We start from the raw sequence: 23710 nt of genomic DNA on the forward strand, positions 1-23710 counted from the left end.
CAGACAAGAGTTTTCCAGTGAAGAGGCAAGGCAAAGGAAATGCAGTGTTTTGGGTGGAGAAGTAAGTGATACGTGAGAGCAAATGCAAACTTCTATGAGAACAAGGGAGACTAGGATCCTACCTGGTTTAAGAATGGACTGGGATTAAAATTTGTCTGATAAGCCAGATAAACTGGATTTGGCAATAATAATAACAACATCTAATATCTATTGAGCTTTCTATGCAAGAGTTGCCACAATAAGCATTTTCATGGATTATTCTGCATTATCTCATTAACCCTACAATTTCACGCCGTAAGAACAAAGCTTACCCTTATTTTATAGCTGAGGAAACAAAGGTTCAGGAAATCTAAGATACTCACGTGATGGAGCCAGGACCCAAACTATGACTGTCTGACTCCAACGTTCATGATATACATATTTCTCAAGGACACAATATGGCTTGTGATATACATTCAATTTGAAAAACATAGAGAAACACATACAAAGAAATTAAAATTAACCTTAATTTTACCATGTAAAAATAATATAGCGTAATTCTTCAGATAACTTCTATTCCTAAAGGTAACTGCTATGAACACTTTAGTTTATGTAGTTCCTTTATATATATAGTTGTTTGTTTAGTGTGCATATTTCTTTTCTTAATGTAGATCATCTTATAAATAATGTTCTGCAATTTTTTATATAAAAAATATATTATAGCAATCCTTTAAGAAAGTGATACCTTTCTGTATTTGTGCATCTTTATCCCCCTGAGGAAAACAGTGCTATAAAATATATGCATACATATATCATATATGATATATGTATATATGTATATATGTGTACACACACAGTATATGCATATACTTTAATAGACGCTGCCAATAGGGGGTTGTACCAATTTATATTTTTACCAGTGTATGACATAAGATCTTCCCTTTATTCACATCTTTGCAAAAACTAGTTGTTATTAATTTAAAACATTTTTGTGGGTGCCGGCCTGGTGGCATAGTGGTTAAGTTCGCACACTCTGCTTTGGGGGCCCGGAGTTGGCAGGTTTGAATCCCAGGCTCGGACATACACATCGCTTATCAAGCCATGCTGTGGCGGTGTCACATATAAAGTAGAGGAAGATGGGCACGGATGGTAGCCCAGGGCCAATCTTCCTCAGCAAAAAGAGGAGGATTGGCAACAGGTGTTATCTCAGGGCTAATCTTCCTCACATACACACACACAGACAAAATTTGTGATTTGGATAGTGGGGAAATATCTCATTTGTTTGCTTTTTTTTTGGTTATTATTGAGGATGAACATTTTTCACATATTTAATGATCTTAGCATAAATATGTTTCTTAAATATGTTAACATGAATATTTTTTCTCTTAACCACTATACTGTTTTCTGTGTATCTGTGGTTTTACGCATGTGTATAATATGTGATATGGGAAGTAGAGACGGGTGGTGTTGGGGAAAAAATGAATGTGGTGGAGGTAGGGGCTGGTACAGTGTGAAGGGAACATTGGGATAGTCCTTGACTATTTTATACAGCTGTCTCAGAAATATTTCACAATCAAGGCCATTGGAAGGAAATGCTAATGTTTGAATGATAACAAAAGAATGTTTCAAAGCACTGTTTCCAATCTTCGATCATTTATATTCTCTTATTATGAAGTTTTTTTTTCACAACTAGATATCTGGTTTCTTCTAATTTGTAACATGGGGACAAAATTTTCTTTCTTTTTAAAAGGATACCTTGAACATAAAAAAAAGACATGAAAACACTTTGAAAACATCATTACTCCCTAGTATGATAATTACTTTTATTTTCTTTTGTTTTGTTAATGACATCCTCTCAGATCTGATCTAACCCATTTCAAATCCACCCACACACTCTTTTCCTATCTCTCTTAAAAACACTCACTTTTTTTGTGTGTGAGGAAAATCAGCCCTGAGCTAACATCCGATGCCAGTCCTCCTCTTTTTGCTGAGGAAGACTGTCCCTGGGCTAACATTCATGCCCATCCTCCTCTACTTTACATGGGACTCCACCACAGCATGGCTTGACAAGCAGTGCATCAGTGCGCGCCCAGGATAAGAAACTGCAAACCCCAGGCTGCCGAAGGGGAGCGCGCGCACTTAACTGCTTCGCCACTGGGCCAGCCCCAAAACGCTTTTTTAAATAGTGAAAATAACACACCTTTGCCATTCTCTTGGATTGACATTCAATTGTCTTTCAGGCTTAAGGAAAGATGTTTTACTCTAAAGTCAAGATTGAGAATTATCTGAGTTGTCTTTTACTTAAGGACTGAGAGCAGGAGAGTTTTATAAAGAAATGTAATGCTCTGGAATTTTGCTTTCTTTTGATTCAGAAAAATCTAAACCTGTTGTCCTTCAGGGCGTTACGCAAAGCACATCTGTTAACTCAGGATCCTCCTGATAAAAGTGGACACGGGCTCTCTTGACCATTTGACGAATTTGAATTCTGTTGGGCTGCTATACATATGCCTGGAAAGTCCGTCGAAGAGCAGATATTATAAATCAAAATAAAGAAAAAAATCCACTTGGCTGTAAGAGAACCATTATCCATGATCCATTAGAAATGATTCCCCCAGATCTTTATCTAATCAAATGCAGTTTTATTAACTACTATACATTTTTAATAGCCAGCTCGCTCTATTCATTGTAATTCAAGGTTGTGTCTCTGCAGCCATTGTAAATTGCTTGTTATGCTCTCCTGCTTTATAATACCAGTGTAACCTTTTGCTGTATCGTGCTGTCAAAACATTCCAATCCAATTTGATGAAATTTTATTCTACACGTGTGCATCCTTCTCTAACCTACAGAAGAGCGGAGATAATTGACCACATCTGAGAATTTCTATCTCCAAACACCTGTACTAATTAAAACTCTAAATAAATGAAAAATTCTTGATGATAGTGTTCATCATTAAGAACTTCTTTTCATGGGCTTAGCAAACAAGATGTGGACTGTGTACAATGGCGAGTCAAAGATGGATGAATAATGGAAGCTTTATTTGCTGAGCATTCCAAAGGATCCCATTTATGAGCCAGCTACAACATGATTCATTGGATCCATTAGTGGTTCCCACACCAGTGGCAGACTGGCATGAAAGACCCACATTTCCAGGACTCATGAAATGGTAGCCCTTATATTGCCTGAAACAAAAGTGATTCCACACTACTTTCCATATAGATTGCATACTTGTATTGATTTTTCCCTGACTGTTTTACAAGACATAGATCTTCTCCAGATGCTCGGATCACACTCGCCAAATAAGGGCTCAATCCAAAGGGTCTCTGGCCAGCTGTTAGCAAGATATTCTGCAGGGCGTAAAAACCGAATGTGGAAGGCCAGCCCTGTGGCTTAGCGGTTAAGTGCGAGCACTCCGCTCCTGGCAGCCCGGGTTCAGATCTCGGGCGCGCACAGATGCACCACTTCTCCCGCCACGCTGAGGCCGCATCCCACATACAGCAACTAGAAGGATGTGCAACTATGACATACAACTATCTACTGGGGCTTTGGGGAAGGAAAAAAAAAAGGAGGAGGATTGGCAATAGATGTTAGCTCAGAGCCGGTCTTCCTCAGCAAAAAGAGGAGGATTAGCACGAATGTTAGCTCAGGGCTGATCTCCCTCACCAAAAAAAAAGAAAAAAAGACTCCAATTGCTTTAAAAAAAAAAAAAACACTGAATGCGGTGTAGAGAGTTAACTAAGGATGCAGTTGTTTTTTCTCTTACCTGACACTTGAAACACAATACAATATATTTTGGCCAAGAAGCATTTTCTTTTTGCTTTCTATTTTTGTGTACATACCAGCAGAGAGGAACACAGGAAATCTATGACAGCCCAACCTAAACTGTTCTGAGATGAGACTAGAAATTAAGTTTCTAGCAGGAAACCACATGTATTTTGAAATCCGGTATAATGTGCAAAGAAATCATCTCTTCCTCTTCTCTATCCTGTAACAATAGTCATTATACTCTTTTACTAGAGAAATAGGCTCTTTGTTTTCTCTCTGGTTCGTAGGAATACGAGAGATGTCTTTATAATGAAATGAACTGCCTGGCTGGTACTGAAGTATTTGCTCTCTTGATGTGCTTTCCCACTGTTCAAATTCTTTGAGAAAAACTTAATTTTCCTTTTAATATCTGTTATATGGATATAGAATCAGATTTCATTATTTTTTTTTATCTCTGGTTTCCTTAGCCATATCAAAGATGCAACCCGGGAACTAACTCTTTAAGAATAAAAAAAGGCTTAAAGCCTATTATTGCTTCTGATATTGAAATACACCAGAAGCGCTGAAAAAGAAAGACGTTTGCTTGTGCTTATCTCGGAAAGCAGTGAAATGTCATTGCAGAGAAGGACCTCAAATGTATCACAGTATTTCTGCAAGAAAATTGGATTTATCCCTGATGTGTGGCTGGGTGCCAAGGACCCAGATTAGAAGTACAAAATACACAATTTCTGCTCTGTAACTGTTTTCTGTGTAACAAAGGAACCCAAATTAGTGCATAATGTGTATTGTGCATCTCCTTTATGTGCACAAATGTAGTGTGTGTCACCTAAAGGGTAAATGAGCATAACCCCTAGCACTGTGGCCTGAAGGAAATGGGGCAGACCTTCGTCCAACCAGATGCAGAGAATGCTTCAACAAATTAAAAATAGACAGCAGTTACAACGTGTTCCTTCTATATACTGATACACAGAGACAGCAAAGGCAGCCCTGACTGTATGTGAAGTGGTAAATGATAAATATTTTCTCTAGGTCTCCTAAGAATGTTCTTTCATGAAGTTTTACACAGAAGAAATTCCAGAGGGTAAGAATAGAAAATATAACCGTTAATTAATTAATTTATTCTTTTATTTAATTGCATTTATTGAGTCTTCCGATATGCCAGGCACGAAGAATCATACGCATAAGCATAAAATCATCACTAACTTAGAACTCAGAGTCAAATGAGTTCACAGGAAGAAAGTCATGTGAACATAGAACTATGATAAATGTGATCAGAGTGCGGAAAAAAAAGTGTATTTAAAGTGGAAACAAAGGCAGGAGTAATTCCTCCTGTTTATTTATTTTTTAGGGAGGATGTTCCTGCTGGCACCTCTTATTCCCTTTCCTGCTTTAATATTTTTTTAAGAGTGCTTCTTATCACCTGATATAGTATATATTGACTTGCTTATTAACAAGTTTTTTTACAGTGTGCACCAGCCCTACCCCAAATGTAATAGAGACCCCCTGAGAACAGAAACTTTTCAATTTTATTCACAGCCTATATCCTAGTGCCCGGGACAGTGGCTGACATAGAGTAGTTGCTAAATATGTTTTTGTTGAATGAAGGAAAAGAATGCCAGCTGGGTGCTAGACTCTGTATCAGGTGCTAGAGATGCAGTGGTGAATAATTCTCACGGTGAGCCTGACCGCAGGCAGCTTACATTCTGAGGGAGGAGAGATAAACAAGACACAAATAAGTGTGATGATTTCACACACAAACGAGTGCTGACGACACAACAAAAGTGGATCCGCCATACGGAGTGAAGACCGAAGTTGCTTAACTCGAGAGGCCTGGCCTCTCGGAGGTGACATTTGAATTGATCACGAGACCACGAGAAGCAGGAAGCCGGGTGAAGATGCAGGGAGAGAACCTCAGGGGGAAGAAAGAGCTAGTCTTGTCCTGCGAAGGGAATGAGCTTGGTGTTTCTAAAGAGCCAGACAGGCCAGTGAGTGCAGAATCAATTGACGGAGCCAGAGGTGAAGGGGTAGGAGGTGTCAGGTCACACAGGACCTTGTAGGCCAAGGTAGGAAGTTTGGATTTTATCCTCGTCTCAAAGGGAAGCCATCAGACATGTTAGACAGGGGAGTGACGTGATCTGTTTTTTTTTTGGTGAGGAAGATTAGCCCTGAGCTAACATCTGTTGCCAATCCTCCTCTTTTTGCTGAAGAAGATTGGCCCTGGGCTAACATCCGTGCCCATCTTCCTCTACTTTATATGGGATGCCGCCACAGCATGGCTTGACAAGCGATGTGTAGGTCTGTGCCCAGGATAGGAACACGTGAACCCTGGGCCGCTGAAGCGGAGTGCTCGAACTTAACTACTACGCCACCGGGCCAGCCCCTGATTTATCTTTTATAAAGTACATTTGCAGAGTTGTTTGCTGTTACTGTGCAGAGGCGGTGTGAGGAGGAGGGTGGGGAGGCCTTGTCGAGGAGTCTGGTATGGAAGTTCAGGAAAGATGCGATGGCAGGTTGGACCAAGGCCGTAGCACTGAGGTTGGCGAGAAGCCCTTAGAGCTGCAATATGTTATGCAGGCGGAACGGACAGGTCTTGATGAAAGACTTACCGAGGAGATGGCACAACTGAGTTAGTGAGTGGACGGCAGAGGCTGACAAACAGGTTGGTTTCCGTTAAGTGGAAAACATAACCAGAACATTACAGGAGATGAGGACGGCTGGTGAGCCCCCTCGAGTCTGTTCTTGGGAAGTGTGAGTCGATGAGCTCGTGTACAGGAGGGACCTGGAGGTTACCTGTATGTAAAGGATACCGGCATTTGATCTTTGTGGCTGAAATGGGTGGGGCAGAAACGAGAAGGAGAAACTAGAATGAGAAGGCAGTTTTAGGAGCCTGCAGTTGAGGGTGACACAAAATAGCGCTGGAAAGAATAGAGCTGAGAAATGTTACAGAAAATTGGTAGGCCATCCCTTGTGCCAAGACAACTGCTCCATTTATCTAAGGCAGAGGAAAATCACTTAAACCAGGTGGAGCACCGTATAGACAAAACAGTCAACAGATTGACTGCTTTTCCCACATTTTAACGACTTGTTTTTATACTACCGACACAAAACTTTTTTCGAGGGTTGTAGGTAATGGATGAAGCACGGGAAACAAATCTGGATTTCATTTCAAACTTGGTTTCAGATTAGTGGTGACACAAATGCAGTGCTGCCATATACGGCTTTGAGAAACCAGGGAGAGAAGAAGGGAAAGAGACTAAACATTGTTATCTGAACCAGTGAAAGAATGTTATTTCACATGACTAAAACCTAACTGAAAACCTTTACCTTTGGCTAAGAATATGTTTGCGTGCTTACATTTAAATAGAAGAGGGTGTGGTTTTCAGGAAGTTCATCTAAATATAATGAATTAGTAGAGTTCAAATCAGACTTAGGAGATGCTAAGAAGCTATTTCATTTCCCAGCGTCAACTCTGGAAGGGGAATAGATCACTCCGGATTCTTCTGGAAAGATGATCTTTCTTGAGCATTCCCAGGAAGATTATGGGAAGAAGCTATGTGTTTGTGTTTAATATCATGAAAAATAAGGAGGTGAGAGGTCAACAAAGCTATCATTAAGCTCGTTCATTTATTCATTTGACACATATGAAGTACACTCAAATCCAAAAGTATGCAATAAATATTCAAACCTCTCTGAGGTCAGGAACCATCCCCCATGCATCTCTCTATTCCTTACAGCACTCAGCACCAGTGTGTGAATTAAATGAAGGAGTCTGGCAGAGGGAAAGGAGGCTGTGCCTGGAATGTTTAGAGAAGCCACACGGACAAAGTAGAATTCTAGCTTGTCCTTTAGCAGAGGGATAGTCTATCTAGAAATTAAAAGAGGCAAGGAGTTATAGTTATTAATAAGTTTGAAAGTAAGATTTACCTCTTAATCCAAGTGTGGACAGAATGACATAAAACCATTCATTCATTCATTCAACCATTCATTTAGAACCCACTATGTTCTAGGCATTGTGCTATATCCTAAGCGTGCATTATAAAATAAAATATTCAGTCTCTGCCCTAAGGAAACTTGGAATCCAGTGGGGGGCATAGATAAGAAACAAATAAATAGATAAGTAACTGAATTGAAAAACACCAACGAACAAACAAAAGAAATCCAATTTTTTCTTCTGATGAGAACTTTTAAGATTTATTCTCTTAGAAACTTTCAAATATACAGTACAGCATTATTAACTATAGTCACCATGCAGTACATTACATCCCCAGGATTTAATTATTTTATAACGGGAAGGTTTGTACCTTTTGTTACAAAAAATTTGGCCCTATGTGTGGTGATGAATGTTAACTAGACTTATTGGGGGATCATTTCACAATATATACGTATATTGAATCATTGTGTTGTACACTTGAAACTAATATAATGTTATATGAAAAAAGAACAAACAATCCAAACTGTTCTGGTAGAAACTAATGAAGGATTGGTCATCAGGGAAGTCCTCTCTCAGGAATGACATTGAATTTGGATGGGAAGCAGCCAGCCATCCTTCGAGCAGAGAATCTGGCAGGGGAGGAGGAGAGAATTGAGGTGCTGGATGGTCCACCCAGAGGCAACAACACGCGAAGCTGTGAGATGGAAATGTCTGGGTTCTTTTGGGAACTGAAAGGAGGATTTGAGCCTCAATTTTTGAGGCTTGGTTTGGAATAAAAATGGGATATCTGAGTGGAGAGTTCCTAGAATAAGGAGGAAATTAACAGCCTAAAAGGAGGTGAAATGTCACTGGTAACATTCATTCATTTCATAAACATGCACTGAGTCATTCTGGACATTGGGAAGGCAGCAGTGAGAAGCTTGCACTCTAGAAATCAGAGAATAAGTAGTGCAATAAACAATTTGATTTCAGACCCTGATAAGGTGCTGTTAAGATGACACAATATCATGGGAGTGACAGTGACTGCTTTAAATAGGAAGTCAGAGAAGGCTCTTGAGGAGGAGACACCAGCTGCATAGCCTGGAGTATGAGAGCATTTCAACAGAGCATATGCAAAGGTCCTGAGATCTGCTGGTTCTCTGCAGCTTTTTCCATGGTCACAAAAGCTTGGAATATTCTCATGGTCCCTCTGTCCCACAGCACACAAGCATACCTCACTTCATCATGTCCAGGGGCAGCCTGTCATCTCTGGGAAGGGTTGTCCCTGCATGCCGCACCTGCTCTCTCTCCTTGGCCTTTGCCTCTCTTTCTGTCACCCTGTGCAATTTATCTTCCCACTCCGGCTACGCTGCCAGCAACACCTCCTCCTTCTTGAGGTACGCACACTGAAGTGCTCTGCAGACTATATGCTGGGCGGAGCCTCAAACAGCCAAGGAAACTTGCATGGCCCAGGAGGTTGGATCAGGAAGTGGGTGCCCAGCGTAAGCATGGGCATAGTTCACGGACCAGCCCAGGATTCAGCTCAACATCCTGTCACTGAGCTCCTGCTGTGGGGACTCTGAGCCAAGCACTCGCATCTTCCTGACAGATGTCTGAGTGTGCAGCTGAGAATGTGAGCTCTAAATGTGGAAGCAAATGCATGGGTATCAATGTCCAAGATCAGAATAAGGTAGAGAACCATGTTCTCAAAGACTAACTGAGACGAACTGACAAACTTGTCAAATTGCAATTAAAGGTGAACTGAGAGGTTATCAAGTTGCTATTTAATGAGAAACTATACCCAATATACACATATATTTTCTTTACAGAATTAAATCACCCAAGACTCAGACTCAACGAACATTAACGGAACACCTATTATATACCAAGTACTCTGCTTGGAAAATGAATTTAATTCTTACAGTGGTCCATTGTGGTATGTCTAATTTTCCCCATTTTACCGGCAAGTGGTGAGAGAACAGCCTGACACTCTGATCCCGTAGTAGAGACAGGCAGAGCAGGGGCGTGGACGCAGGTCCTCCGATGACAGATCCCGGCTCATCTCTTGAGACACCAACCGCCTGCTCCGCATCATGACAGCATGTCAGGAGGCAGCCTTGGGAGAGTCAAGACCAGTGATGGCTACGCTTGGTTAAGAGCATGAGTTAGAATCTCGGTGTTATTTCTTTCCAGCCATGTGAGCTTGGGCCAGTAACTTCATCTTCCTAAGCCTCAGTCTTCTGATCTCTAAAATGGGAATAATAATATAAAACCTACCTCGCAGGGTTGTTTAAGGATTGAATGAGCTTCTTATATCAAGCATCCGGAGTCAGGCCCGAACATTGGGCACTCAATAGATGGGAGCTACCTATCATCCCAGAGGAGAGAAGTTAGCTCGTAGGGTGCTCTTCTGAAGCTCGGTCACATCCGCTAGCTGGTTGTACCCTCTCGGATGGGAGGATTGGAGCAAACGGAGCTGGCTGGCACTGTGCGGGGACTCTAAGGTAACAGCGTGCCCGAGACGGTGCTGCTTGCTCTCCAGCCCTCTGCATGGATCGTCCTCATTCAAGCACAGCTTCCCACCACCCAGCCTCACGTCTGCAGCCGAGGTGGAAATGTGGGGGGCACAGGAGCAGCAGCCAGCGGTTACTCTCCTTGTCTCATGTCACAACCTCTCACTGACGTTCCAACAACCGAAGAGACTCACGATGGAATCGAAGTGCTGCCTTTTTAGCATAATCGCTGCCCCCTTGTACCTTCTAGACGTCTGAGTAGGATGATTTACATAAATCTCCTGCACGCCATGTCAGAACATTGAAACCTGAGTGTTTGAATCTGGATCTTATTAAGAAGAAATTCATCTCTAATTTAATTTAAATTTTTTTGTATGCTTACCGCATCAAATATCCTGCCTAATAAATTACGTAAAAACATATTAAAAATAAGTGAGTCACGTGAACGTTGAAGTTAGAAAATAAATCAGAAAAGAATAAAAAAGGGAAGTGAATTGTTCTAAGTATACCAGAAAGGCCTCATGTATTCAGAAACGCATTTTCTTCCCTCCAAATCAATATGCAGTGCTCAGCGCAGACAACTATCACATATAAAGCCCAGACGATACAGCAGTGATTACGACACGCAGCTGTGCAGCTGTGGTATCACCCCCTCCCCCTCAGCCCAGTCCCTTCCATCAGATTCGTTGCTACGTTAATATTTGAGGCTTAAAAGACCAGAATTAATGCATTCAATTTTGTCTCTGATGTGTTGGTTTTCTTTCAAAAATTCCTGACAGAATGAACAGCCAATGCATCAGGATAATCAGAGATGAAGGGAGGCAGCCCATCATGTGGTCCTTAGGCTCGTCATCATCTCCTGCTTGAGCCCTGGCACAAGATGACCCTCTTCCCCATTCTTCTATAGGACAACGATTTTCAGCTATAAATAGGCCACCAATTTTTTTTTTTGAATAATAAATATGCAGGGTGATCTGCCTCTGTTTTGATGAACAACAGCGACTACCAATATCAGACGAAATCTGGGGAGGTGACTGGAGGAAGTGTTACAAAGCCCCTAAAAGTGACAACGTTTAGGTTAAGAGTGTATAGCCTGACCATTTTACCAATTCTTTGTTTTTTTTTACGATCATGAAATAGTTTTCTATTAATAGAAAGATCCTGTGAAATAGGCAAAGATCCTCCAGAGAACGTTCCAGTTCATTCAACCTTACAGTAAAAATAGGGAAGTGTTTGGGGGAGGACAGCAGAAACACAGGAAGTGGACAGCTGAAAATGAGAGTGTGAAATTATAGCGTTTTCACACTGAGCCCCAGCCTCTGCCCGTCCCCTACCCCATCTCCTCCTTTTCCTCCGATATCTTCACTCTAAATCAGGAATGTGGAGAAAGGGAGAAGGGGAAAGGATTACACAAATGTCCGGCTGCCAATGAAGTGAGAACCTGCTTTATGGCCAGAAGTGATTAATCTTTATGATCCTTCTTTCCACCCTTCACTCAACAGCAGTGGAGAATGCAGAGTCCTATTGCTGTCAGCCGCTGAAACCTTCCTAATCCAGACCTGCTTCTGGCTCCTAGTCCCTGGTTGGCTAGTGCAACCTAGCTTTCTTTACTTGCCTCTCAGAAATTTACTCAAATCCTGAAAAGACTTTCAGAGGGAGAAAACGCTACCACAGGGCCTCGTGGTATCTAACCTCGTGACCACTGTGTGTATGAGGGTGTTTTTGAAGCTCTGTAGGAGAAGGTCAGAGGCTAGGATGCCTCCAACCTGCACCTCCAGGAGCATTGGGCTTTGCCATGGCAGCTTTCTGAGGTCGGCTGAGGATGCCAGCAGTTAAATCTCAGCAGCAAGTTGTTTTCAAGAAGGGGATGAGCTTGGGGGGAGCAGGAAGGTGAGGAGCAGATGAAATTGAAGAAGGGATATGTCTCCCTTGATTATTTCTTCTTAAATCAGCAGAGGTTGGCTAGCAATGAGTGAGGGAAATGTTTGGTACGTTAGGAACAAAGCTTGTGTAATACATTGTGAAACTGGCTGTAGCGAAAGTCCTATGAAATACACCATCCACCCTTAGAAAGATGGTTTCCCTTTGCCCTGGGAAATTACGATAAAGATGTGGGGTAATACCCATGCTTTACAGCAACCCATTACAGATTTCCAAATGCCCCGTCACTGTCACAGAGCACCAAGCCCTGTCGACTCTGATTTACAGCTCTAGGGGCAGGGACAGACATAAATAACTGAATAATTAAATATGCACATAAATCTTTTCTCCAATCCCTCATCCAAAATTTTCACTTTTCTAAAGAGCGGAGGAGATTAATTTTTAATGTTATTAAATTAGTTAGAATAAAACCTAAGAATAGGCACATTTGAACATTTGATAGAATGCATTTTCCTCCTCTCATGATAGGAGCAGCATCTCAGGCCCTTCCTCATTCAGTTGTTACTAAAAATTTAAAGGGAAAATAATCCATTAAATAAAAAGGGCTGAGCATTGAAAAGCGTTGATTGAGTTGTCATCTAATATGACCAACTAAACTTACATCAGAAATGTGGTCAAAAACAGAAGACAGCTCCAACTCTTGGTTATCTACGGAAAGGAAAGCCATGTGACGTGTGGATCATGTTGTCATGACTACATGATTCTAAAAGTTGTTTTTATTTGATTTTTAAATACATTGTAAAATTTTCACTGCAGGAATAAAGAGGATATTTTTGGACCATGTTGGGGGTTAAGTCAGATGTGACTGGAAGATCTCATTCCAATCCTTTGCACTTATCAAGGTGACTCTTAATTGTAGGGCCACCAGCCTACTACAGGCTCTTAGCATCTGGGAAAAAAGTCATGGGCGTGTGTGTGAGCGCGCGAGCACGCGCGTGTGTGTGTGTATGAGATCATTCAGAATCATTTTGAAATATAATTTTCCCATAGCATTTCCAATTGTAGTAACATATAACATCTAAATATTTAAACATTTTTGAGTGAACTTATTTTATTAAGTATGGTTTAAAGTGTTTTAAAGAGCAACCACAAAAAAGATAATAGGTTTCCATTCTGATCCTCCTTAACCCCCATCTATTTATTTATTTATTTATTTATTTATTTTTGTGAGGAAGATCAGCCCTGAGCTAACATCCATGCTAATTCTCCTCTTTTTGCTGAGGGAAACCGGCTCTGAGCTGACATCCATCGCCAATCCTCCTCCTTTTTTTTTTTCTTCCCCAAAGCCCCAGTAGATAGTTGTATGTCATAGTTGCACATCCTTCTAGTTGCTGTATGTGGGATGTGGCCTCAGCATGGCTGGAGAAGCGGTGCATCGGTGTGGGCCCGGGATCCGAACCCTGGCCACCAGTATCGGAGCGCGAGCACTTAGCTGCCAAGCCACGGGGCCGGCCCCCATTTTTTTTTTTAAAACATATTTTCTTTATTATTATTTTTTTTAGTGAGGAAGATTAGCCCCGAGCTAACATTTGTTGCCAATCCTCCTCTTTTTGCTGAGAAAGATTGGCCCTGGGCTAACATCCACGCCCATCTTCCTCCACTTTATATGGGACGCTGCCACAGCATGGCTTGATAAGTGGTGTGTAGGTCCGTGCCCAGGATCTGAACCTACAAACCCCAGGATGGCAAAGCAGAGCTGGAGAACTGAACCACTACACCACTGGGCCGACCCCTCTTTAACCCCCATCTTGAAGAATATTTTGGGAACTGTAGCACCAGTATGAATACAATGGTGAGTCCTTTGATCTTGTTTCTTTAAAAAATCTAAAAGAAAATGAAACTGGTAAGAATGAAAATAGATATTCCCAAGTATACCTTACTTGAGCAATATTGTGACCCAAATTTTTGAATAAAGAAATTTAAATGTGTGATAATAAACTGCTCATTTCATAAAATACTTAATGCTACAAAATTTCAGTCAAGAGAATTTGATTAACCCACTAAATTTCATTCAAATTGAATTTGACTAAGTCCTAGTTGGAAAAACTGTTCTCTACGGAGACAAAATTTCTGCAAACTGCAGTGTAATGTGCTCAAAGTATGAGTATGTCCCAAATGCGACTTGGGGTAGCAACACAGGCATCTAGGAGCAACTGAAGAAGGAATGAAAGCCCAAGGGCACAGGAAGGAAAAGAAAACAAGTAAGGAAGTAAGGGCTGAATAGTATGTGCTGTTCTTAAGTCCATCAAAGCTAATTACAAAAAATATCCTGGATATGGGGTTGATTATCTCTTCTTAGGATGAAATACTTTTATTGAAACATCTGTAAAATATCTATTTTTATAAATGTTTTAATATAGATCTAGTGGGGACATGTTCAAACTTTTTTTTTTTTTTTGGTGAGGAAGACCAGCCTTGAGCTAACATCCATTGCCAATCCTCCTCTTTTTGCTGAGGAAGACTGGCCCTGGGCTAACATCCACGCCCATCTTCCTCAACTTTATATGGGACCCCCGCCACAGCATGGCTTGATAAGCTGTACGTAGGTCCGCACCTGGGATCTGAACCTGCAAACTCTGGACAGCCGAAGTGTAGCACACGAATTCAACCACTACGCCACCAGGCAGGCCCTAAACTTTTATTTTTTAACCGATGAGAGACATAATTAAAAAGTTCAGAAACCAATTTTTCAAAAGAATTTAATATTAAAATTATTTCGTCTGATGAGACATCTAAAAGCACACATTTTCCTCTCCCAGAGCAGCAAATTTGAAGGGAAAAAAAATTTCCTAAACAACGAAAAAAAAACAACCCAATGAATATCATTGACAATTTGGTTTATCCTGTCATTCACAACTGTCTTACTGACTCCTGGGGCCTTCTTTTTAAATGCACGAACACTTATGTAATGTATTTTTAAATTTATATCAGCTTTACAAATCATTTTTAAACTAGTAGGTCTGGAAAAAAAAGATTAAGTCTGCAGGGAAAAAAAATTATTTTTCAGGTCATTTAGCTTAATATAACAAAGCCATTTCATTTTTGTGCCCCACATCGGACTCCACGACTGTAATTTCAAGGCCCAGGGATAGGATCCTAAGTAAGTGGGTGGAACCCTAGCTGTGATTTTACCTACCTGTGTTCAAGAGTCTGCACTGATCTTGATTTGCTTTCATCTCACTCATTTTTTTTCGTGTTCTGTGGTTTCCATGGTGAATTCCTTTAAGGCAGATGGACTAATCCCATCTTCCTTGGACTCAAGCAATTCCAGAGGTGAGGCATCTCAGGGATCTCTGTGAAATCCAATCACAGCAGGGAAAGATCTGGTTTCAGAAAAAGAAATCTCCTCTCAGAAAATAAATAAGCTTCCAATAATTAAAAAGGAAAATCAGGTTGAAAGATTTAATGAGGTTTTATCCTTGTAATTAGTCACATCATTTTGTTAAAATTAAAAAAAAAAAAAGACTCCCACGAGCCTTCTGTGCCATAATAACTCAGATTTGCACGGTGTGTGGCCGTTTACAAAGCTTTCTCACAGATAATTTCATTTTAATTTATACGGTGCCTGCTTAGTTTTCTGTCAGATTTTAGGACTCTGCTGTGATCAGTCATCATCTGAAGCTCTCGGCTGCTGTAAACAGGACCAGGGCCGTAGCGGGTGAGTTGTCGTGGATGAAATAGAACAGAGGCCCATAATGGAAGCCCCGGAAGGCATGCGTTCATATACTATTCCTTTTCTAGCACACTCTCAGAGCCAGGACATCAGAGACAACATCAACGCACGACTACTGTATTTGATTTGATTTTTTTGTTATTCAAAATCATTTCCTGGGAGACAGTATTCTTATTTAAACCTCGTTTTAAAAACCATTCCATCCTTACCACCTCTTATTTTAAGCTTTCCAGATTGAATTCTTACAGATAAGCCTCTTGGAAGTCATCATCCACAGAAATGGACTAGAGACAATTGATCTACATGGATTTGCTTTTGAAATATCGGTAAGTTAAGGTAAAATCAAAGGCTTCGCACTGTAAAAATAGCTCACATTCTTATTTGTAAAATTCAAATCAGCATTTCCTAGATCCAGTTCCCCTTCGTAATTTCCAGACTGCCACCTGGATGCGTTCAGGCTGTTCTGCGACACGGTTGAGCTAGTTTTGAAGGTTCCTCCTTTGTCTCTGGGCTCCTTCTCTTTCATCGCCCAAGGACTCTCTGCCTCAAATTATTTTATCTGAAGCTATGTCTGAACGTGAATAGACAAGTGGAGAGCTGAGGCAATTATACTATTAACTCAAGCAGAAAAAAATTACACTTTGCCTGAGTTATCTGGAAATCTCTGGCAAACATCTTTTTCTGTTTCAGTGATCTAGAAGTTTGCCTAAGCTTTTTTTCTTTGGGGTAGATCTGGTCTGTGTCACGTGGCTCTGGGTATTCAGTGTCTACCCATGATTGCCTCATTTCCTGTGCTACAGACTGTATCTATTCTAGGAAGGCTCTGCCATGAAAGGAAGGTTCAGTGGTTCTGAGGTACAGCGCTTACAAAGATATCCCTGTGAACACTCAGATTGATATTTGAAGTTCTTAACTGGTCTTAGAGTCTGTTACACCAGTCGTGGTGAGCTGGACAAACCGACATTTTTATCCACTCATTCACTCACTGATCATTTATTGAGTGCTCTGTGCCAGGTCCTGAGGATATGAAAATGACAATGTCTTGGCACCAGCACTTGAAGAGTTCAAAGACACATTAAAAAGTAGTCACAATACAATGCAGTAGGTTTGAACAATGAGTCCACTGTGGGCAAAAGCGCACATCCTCTAAAAGTTTCAAAGAGACGGAAGCAGAAGCCACAAAAGCAATTTCCCATGAATATACATTTTATGCTTACCTTGTTTTATTTTTCTCCTGCAATCCCTTAAGAATGAGGGATTCATTCTCACTGGAGATTCACTTGCTACCTCTCAAAGATATTCAGTCTCTGAGCATTCTGGGGTACACATTTTCAACACATGAGGGTTTGGCAGAGGTTTGTCCAGCATCTCTGCCAAAGACTCTCCCTGGCAGATGGCAACAGCTGTTTGTGATGGAGTCTATGAAAGTACAGGGGAAGCCCCCAAGAAACGTCCTTTTTATTACACTAATGACTTTTCCCTGAGAGTGGTTTTTCATTGTATCAGTGCATAATTGTTTTTGCTAATAATGCATTTGCTCTCATCACAGAAAAATCTAATTACGCGATGTAATGAATCATTAACAATTTCCTTAAATTCATTTCAGTGTTTGCATGCCGATATTCAGTTTATGCTAATAAACCTGAAATATTCATGCCTTTAAGTCTGAGATTGAGGACTATGTTCAAAAAATTTGTTTGAGTAAATGTACATTTTAAATCTGCATTTTGTGTAACACTGAAGTGTAAACTCTGCAAGATTATTCTTGAATGCAATATTCTAATTTTCTATTCCCTCTTTGAGCAGAGTTTTTAAATTTCCTTCACACACCATGTTCACTTAGCTACGACAAAATGACACGTAGTCAAGTTTAACATCAGAGTGTTAGTTAATTGGTGTTTGGTGATGGAAGAAGATCAAAAGTAATTGATGCTGACCTTTTTCACTTTGCTTTATTCACATTGAGATTCAGCTTCTGATCCGTTTGCTGAAGCAGATATTACGAATAAGTACCTTACTATCATTATTTTTAATCAAAGAAGGGGAAAATAATCCTTGAATTCCAGCCATAAAAAAACAACACTGTAAAGTACAGAAGTTTTCTACATTATTATTGTTATTATTATTATTAAACATATACTATGTGCCAGGTACTCTGCTCAGGGCTTACTGTTCACTGTCTCATTTAATCCTCCCCAAAGCCCACGAGGGTGGTACTATATTTTCCTCATTTTACAGATGAGAAACTGAGATTTGGAGAAATGAAGCCACTTGCCCAAGTTTACACAGTGGTACGTAGTGGTTCTCAACTGAAGATGATTTTCTTTCCTGGGGACATTCAGCAAGGTCTGGAGACATTTTTCATTGTCACAACTGGGCACGGGGCAAGTGGTACCCAGTGATGAAAAGCCAGGGATGCTGCTAAACATCTTACACTGCACAGGGCAGCCCCCACGACAAAGAATCGTCTGGTCCAAATGTCAATAGTGCTGCTGTGGAGAAACCCCGGTGTAGCAGCCGTGTGATGCCTGCGCCACGGCTCCTCGGGTGACGGATCTCAGAGCAGCTGTGGTGGACAGCTGTGGTGGACAGTGGGCTGCAATTGCAAGCGTCTCGCCACCACAAGAGGTAGTGGCTCTCTGCTTTTCTGCCTCGGCTTTCTCTGAAACATCTGTGCAGGTGCAGCCTGGGATTCTGCAGGCGTTGACACCTGCAGGCAACCCTGCACCCGTGTACAAACTTCCTGTTCACGGATGGGACAATCCTGAGGGCCTTCCGTATGGTTCCTCTGTGTGTCCCCAGATGAACTGAGTCTCAGTTGTCTACAGTGGTAACCAAGAGCAGGCCCTTATTGACCCAGTGCCATCTCCCGCTGGTTGAGGGTTGCTCCAGGGGTGTCAACATCTCTGCAATGCCAGGCTGTGTCTGTTGCTGGGCTTCAGAGAAAGCTCCGGGGCAGAGAAACAGAGGCACCACCACTTGAGTGTGGGATGCTGGTAACTACACTGAACTACAATTTATTGTTAGTGCCATAGAGTCAATTCTGACTCCTAGCAACCCCGTGGACAGCAGAGTGGACCCTGCTCAGTCTTTTTCTACCACCTCTCACCTTCTAGCACTGGCTCAGACAATGCTCCACTGCTATTCATAGAGTTTTCATGGCCAATTTTTTATTTTTGCAGAAGTAGGTGGCCAGGTCCTTCTTCCCAGTCTGTCTTGGTCTGGAAGCTCTGCTGAAACCTGTCCACCCTGGGTGACCCCGCTGGCATTTGAAATACCAGTGGCATAGCTTTCAGCATCACAGCAACTTGCAGCCGCCATGGTGTGACAACCGACAGACCGTGGTGTGGTTCTCTGACTGGGAAACGAACCCAGGTCTTACCCACTAGACCACCAGGGCTGGCTACATCGCACTATAGCTGCATCAGTAATATACACTTTATGGGTTTGTATCACTTCCCTGTCTCACTTCCCTCTCCTCTCTCTTCTTCTTCCTAGACTTGCCTCCCATATAAACTGCTGGGGCCCAAGTCCTTATTTTAAGCTCTGCTTTCAAAGGACCTCAAACAAAGACACAAAGCCAGTAAGGCTACTGTGTTGTGCCGCAGATCTAATTAAACAGAAACAAAGGCTGGCTGTGTCACCTGACAAGGGGGACTATCAGTCCCTCAGCACCCTTTGGCTTACAATTCCTTCTCCACTTTAACTTCCATAGTCAATTATTTAATATTGCTTTATCAGGTCTCTAAATTCTCTCACTACTTTAGCTTTTCCCAAACCCAATACCATCCCCAAGGATGGGGTCATCCTTTGTTTGTTGCTGTCTTCTGTGCAGAAGTCATATTGGCTTGCGAGAGGAACCCCATTGACCTGATCTGTTGCAGATTTATGCTGATGACTTGAACTTGGCCTTTGCTACTGTTTGGACATCGTTCATGAATCTTTTATTGACTTCCTCGCATACTTCTCATTTCTTTTTAGCCCAAAACCTGGCTTTGTCGGTCTTCTTCTACATGATGTCTTTGTACCATTGTGCACATTCTTCCTGGAATTTTTCTTCTTTCAACGTCCATGATTATACTACATTTACCACTCCTTTGATCTCTCTGACTGCTCTTTTTTTTAATCCACTAGGATCTCTTTTTCCTCCTTCCTGCATTTGAGGACAAGACTTATCATCTGTCCTTTTCCTATATTCACTGTCTGGGTACACTCATTCACTTCTATATGGATGACATCTAAATTTCTGTTTCCGGCTCTGGTATTTCCTCTAGGTCCCAGGGTCATTGCTCACTGTCCACTTGATTAACCTGTCAGCTAATCTTCTCCTAGGCAGAACATATGGCTCAGAAGAAGTTGAATCCCCTCCCAAGGCCGGGAACGCACCAGAATGGTCTAAGGGGAATTTTCTCCTTTTGCCCAATTGATTCAGCAATTGTCATACAAACCAGTTCAATTCCCTGAGACTCGAGGAAAGATTTGTTGGGCATTCTGGGGAAATTCTTCCTTACTCTTTTGGGAGAGCTTTCAGAAGTAATTCTCTTTTTTTTTTTATTGCGTTTTCTCAGGATTTATTCATGAGTGAATGTGACTTCTGGAAGGGAGGTTGTTATGTTAATATCACCTTGGGGATAAAGCCAACAAAGGGAGGGGATTGAGTCAAATGAATCTCAAGGAAATGGAGCTGGGGAAACTAAATTAAATCTGTCCTAACAGGTGCACTATTTTTGGATGTCCAGCAATGGGAGTCAATACTTTTCTTTGTTGTTTAAGCCAGCTTCTGTTACTTGCAGCCAAAGGCTCTTACTGAGAATATGCTTTGCATGTTCTCTTTGGAAGTATCCTCAACCTTTCCATTCTGCCCCATTACAATTGTCATCTCTTCAATGCACATCCAGTTACTGGCAGTCTCCTAGTGAATCTACATACTTGCATTCTCTCCTCTTTCTGGTTCATCTTTTTCACTGTTGCCAGGCCAGTTTTCCTAAAAGACAATTTTCATTATGTTACTCCACTCCATAAATTCCTATAATGGTCTCTTTTTGCTTTTAGCTTTTAGTCCAAACTCCTGTGATTTGTTTTTAAGGCTTTTCATAATCAGGCATTTTTTTTATATACTCAATATGGTTTCTCTGTGTTCTTCAATGTACAATTGACAACTTTTCTTCCTTCCTTAATATTCTCTCAACTGAGAAGTATTTCTCTTATGCAAATTTAACATATACTTTCAGTCTATTCAAGTTCTAGATTCTCCATAAACTCCTCCTGAATAAAGCCAGCCTTTATTCATTTAAACTGTCTTTATTGGGTACATACTATATGTTCTAGGTACTCAAAAGGCATTGGAACTATAAAGGCAAATGTCTGAAAAAATGTCTGAAAAAGTCTTCTTAGGGGAGCAATAATGAAAAAAAAAAGTTGAGAAACTCTGTTCTAGATACTGGGTATACAGCAGTGAACAACAAAGAAAAAGAAAACCCTGGTCCTCATAGAGCTTATATGTGGGAAAGGGAGCCCACAGTAAACAAGAAAAATAAGTATGACGTATAATATGTTAAAAAAGCAATAAGTGACAAGGAAAAAAGTAAATTAAAGAAAAGAGATAAAGGGGGCAGGCCCTGTGGCACAGTGGTTGAGTTTGCACGCTCTGCTTCAGTGGTCTTGGGTTCGTGGGTTCGGATCCTGGGCATGGACCTACACGCCACTTGTCAAGCCATGCTGTAGAGGCATCCCATATACAAAATGGAGGAAGATGGGCACAGATGTTAGCTCAGGGACAATCTTCCTCATCAAAAAGAGGAAGATTGGCAATGGATGTTAGCTCATGGCCAAGCTTCCTCACAAAAAAAAAAAAAAAAAAAGGAAAGAGATAGGAAGTAGATGTATGAAAGGAAAGGGCGTTGACGCTTTAGCTAAGGCAGCCAGGGACATTTGAATTGAGACCTGCATGAGTGAGGAGGAGCTCTCCAGACATGGAACAGATTGTGCAAAGGCCTGGTGGCATGAATAGACCTGGCACATTGGAGGAGTGGCAAGCCAGTGTGGTGGGAGAGGAGTGGGTGAAGGGTATTAAAAGGCTGTGTCAAAGTGCTCATAGGGCCCAAGTCACAAAGGGCCAAGTAATGACCTTTTTTAAACTCTACTGGGAAAAGAAGTCATTAGAGTGCTTTGAGGAGAAAGTGATGTAATCTGATTTACATTTTCACCAGAATCACTGTCACTGCTGTGCTGAGAATGGACTGAACAAGGCAAGTGGGCACCAGGAAGACTGGGTGGGAGGTGTACTTGTCTGCTTGGCTGCTGTAACAAACACCATGGGCTGGGGGCCTACACTGCAGACATTTATTGCTCACAGATCTGAAGGCTGGAAGTCCAAGATCAAGGTGCTGGCAGGGTAGGTTTCATTCTGAGGCCTCTTCTCTTTGTTATAGGTGGCTGCTGTCTTGCTGTGTGCTCACATGGCCTTTCCTGGGCGTGTGCATAGAGATGGTAAGAGCAGGCTCTCTCTTGTGTCCCGAGGCCCCACCCTCATGACCTTATCCAACACTAATTACCTCCCAAAGGCCCCATACCATCACACTGGGGGTTAGGACTTCAAAATATGAATTTCGGGGGACACAAACATTCAGTCCATAACAAAATACCACTGCAATAATCCAGGTGAGCAATGGTGGGAGCTCGTATGACATGGTGCGGTAGCGAAGTGCAGAAGTGACTGCACTGTGAATATGGTTTTAAAGGTAGAGCAGACAGAATGTGTCAATTGATCTGATGTGGGAGATGAGAGAAGAGGGGTCAAAGATGTCTAAGGGTATATACATATTCTTTGGATGTACATAGTATTATTATTTTTTACTGTAGTTTTCAATATCCATAAGCTGAATAGCACAAACCAAAGCAATGAAGATTCTTTGGAACGCTAGAATTTGAAAACGTTTGGTCTAATGAATCTCAATTTGTAAATAAACGTATGGGGGCACTTAAAATTAATTTAATTTAATTTTGTTTGACATAATGGCTGAGGAAAACTAGCACTTAAAAGACATAGGCCAGGGGTTTAAACCATCTTGCAATACATGGGACAGTCCTGCCCAACTAAAGAACTCTTCTGCCACAAATTCCAACGCTGCTGTTAAGAAATACCAGTGGCGTTGCTTTTATGTGTTTATTTCCTTTTTTAATCTGTTACTGCACTTCGAGGCAACAGAAAACAGACTATTTTACTGCTGATTATTTCAGATCCATCCCTCCCCCTTCCCCACCCAGCTAAGTCCTCAGTGCCTTGAGGGCCAATGTCACCTCATATATTTCTTTCATTTTCTTCTAGAGAGAATAGCATAAAATGCCTTTGTTTTGGTCTCTCTCTCTCTTTTTCTCTCTCCGTATATGGCACGTACTCTCAGTTTATCTATTTTTTACCGGAATACAAGGAATGATCTATGCCAAGCTGAAACTAACTGTGATTAAGGACTGATTTTTGCGTTAAGGACTTAGCATACAGAACATGATGTGATATGATCATATGATAATATGAGAATATGATAAATACTAGCTGTTAGTAATGATAACAGGAGGTATATAAAATGTCTTCACTGAGGCAAATGCCTGCCCTAGTTAAAAGCTCTTCTTGTTGTCATCCCTTTGCCCATTCTCTTAAACTCATAATAATAAAATTTAAAAATTATTGTCAAATCAAGGAAAAGTTGATTTTCTTAATCTTAACATGATCCCAACTCTCTACCATTTAATTCTTCATATTCTCTTACAAATTTTGTCCACATGTGGGGCCGGCCCGATGGCTTAGTGGTTAAGTGCACTCACTCCGCTACTGGTGGCCCGGGTTTCGGATCCCAGGCGCACACTGATGCACCTCTTCTCCGGCCATGCTGAGGCCGCGTCCCACATATAGCAACTAGAAGGATGTGCAACTGT

The sequence above is a fragment of the Diceros bicornis genome, chromosome 33 (genome assembly GCF_020826845.1).
Source record: "Diceros bicornis minor isolate mBicDic1 chromosome 33, mDicBic1.mat.cur, whole genome shotgun sequence".
NCBI lineage: Eukaryota > Metazoa > Chordata > Mammalia > Perissodactyla > Rhinocerotidae > Diceros > Diceros bicornis.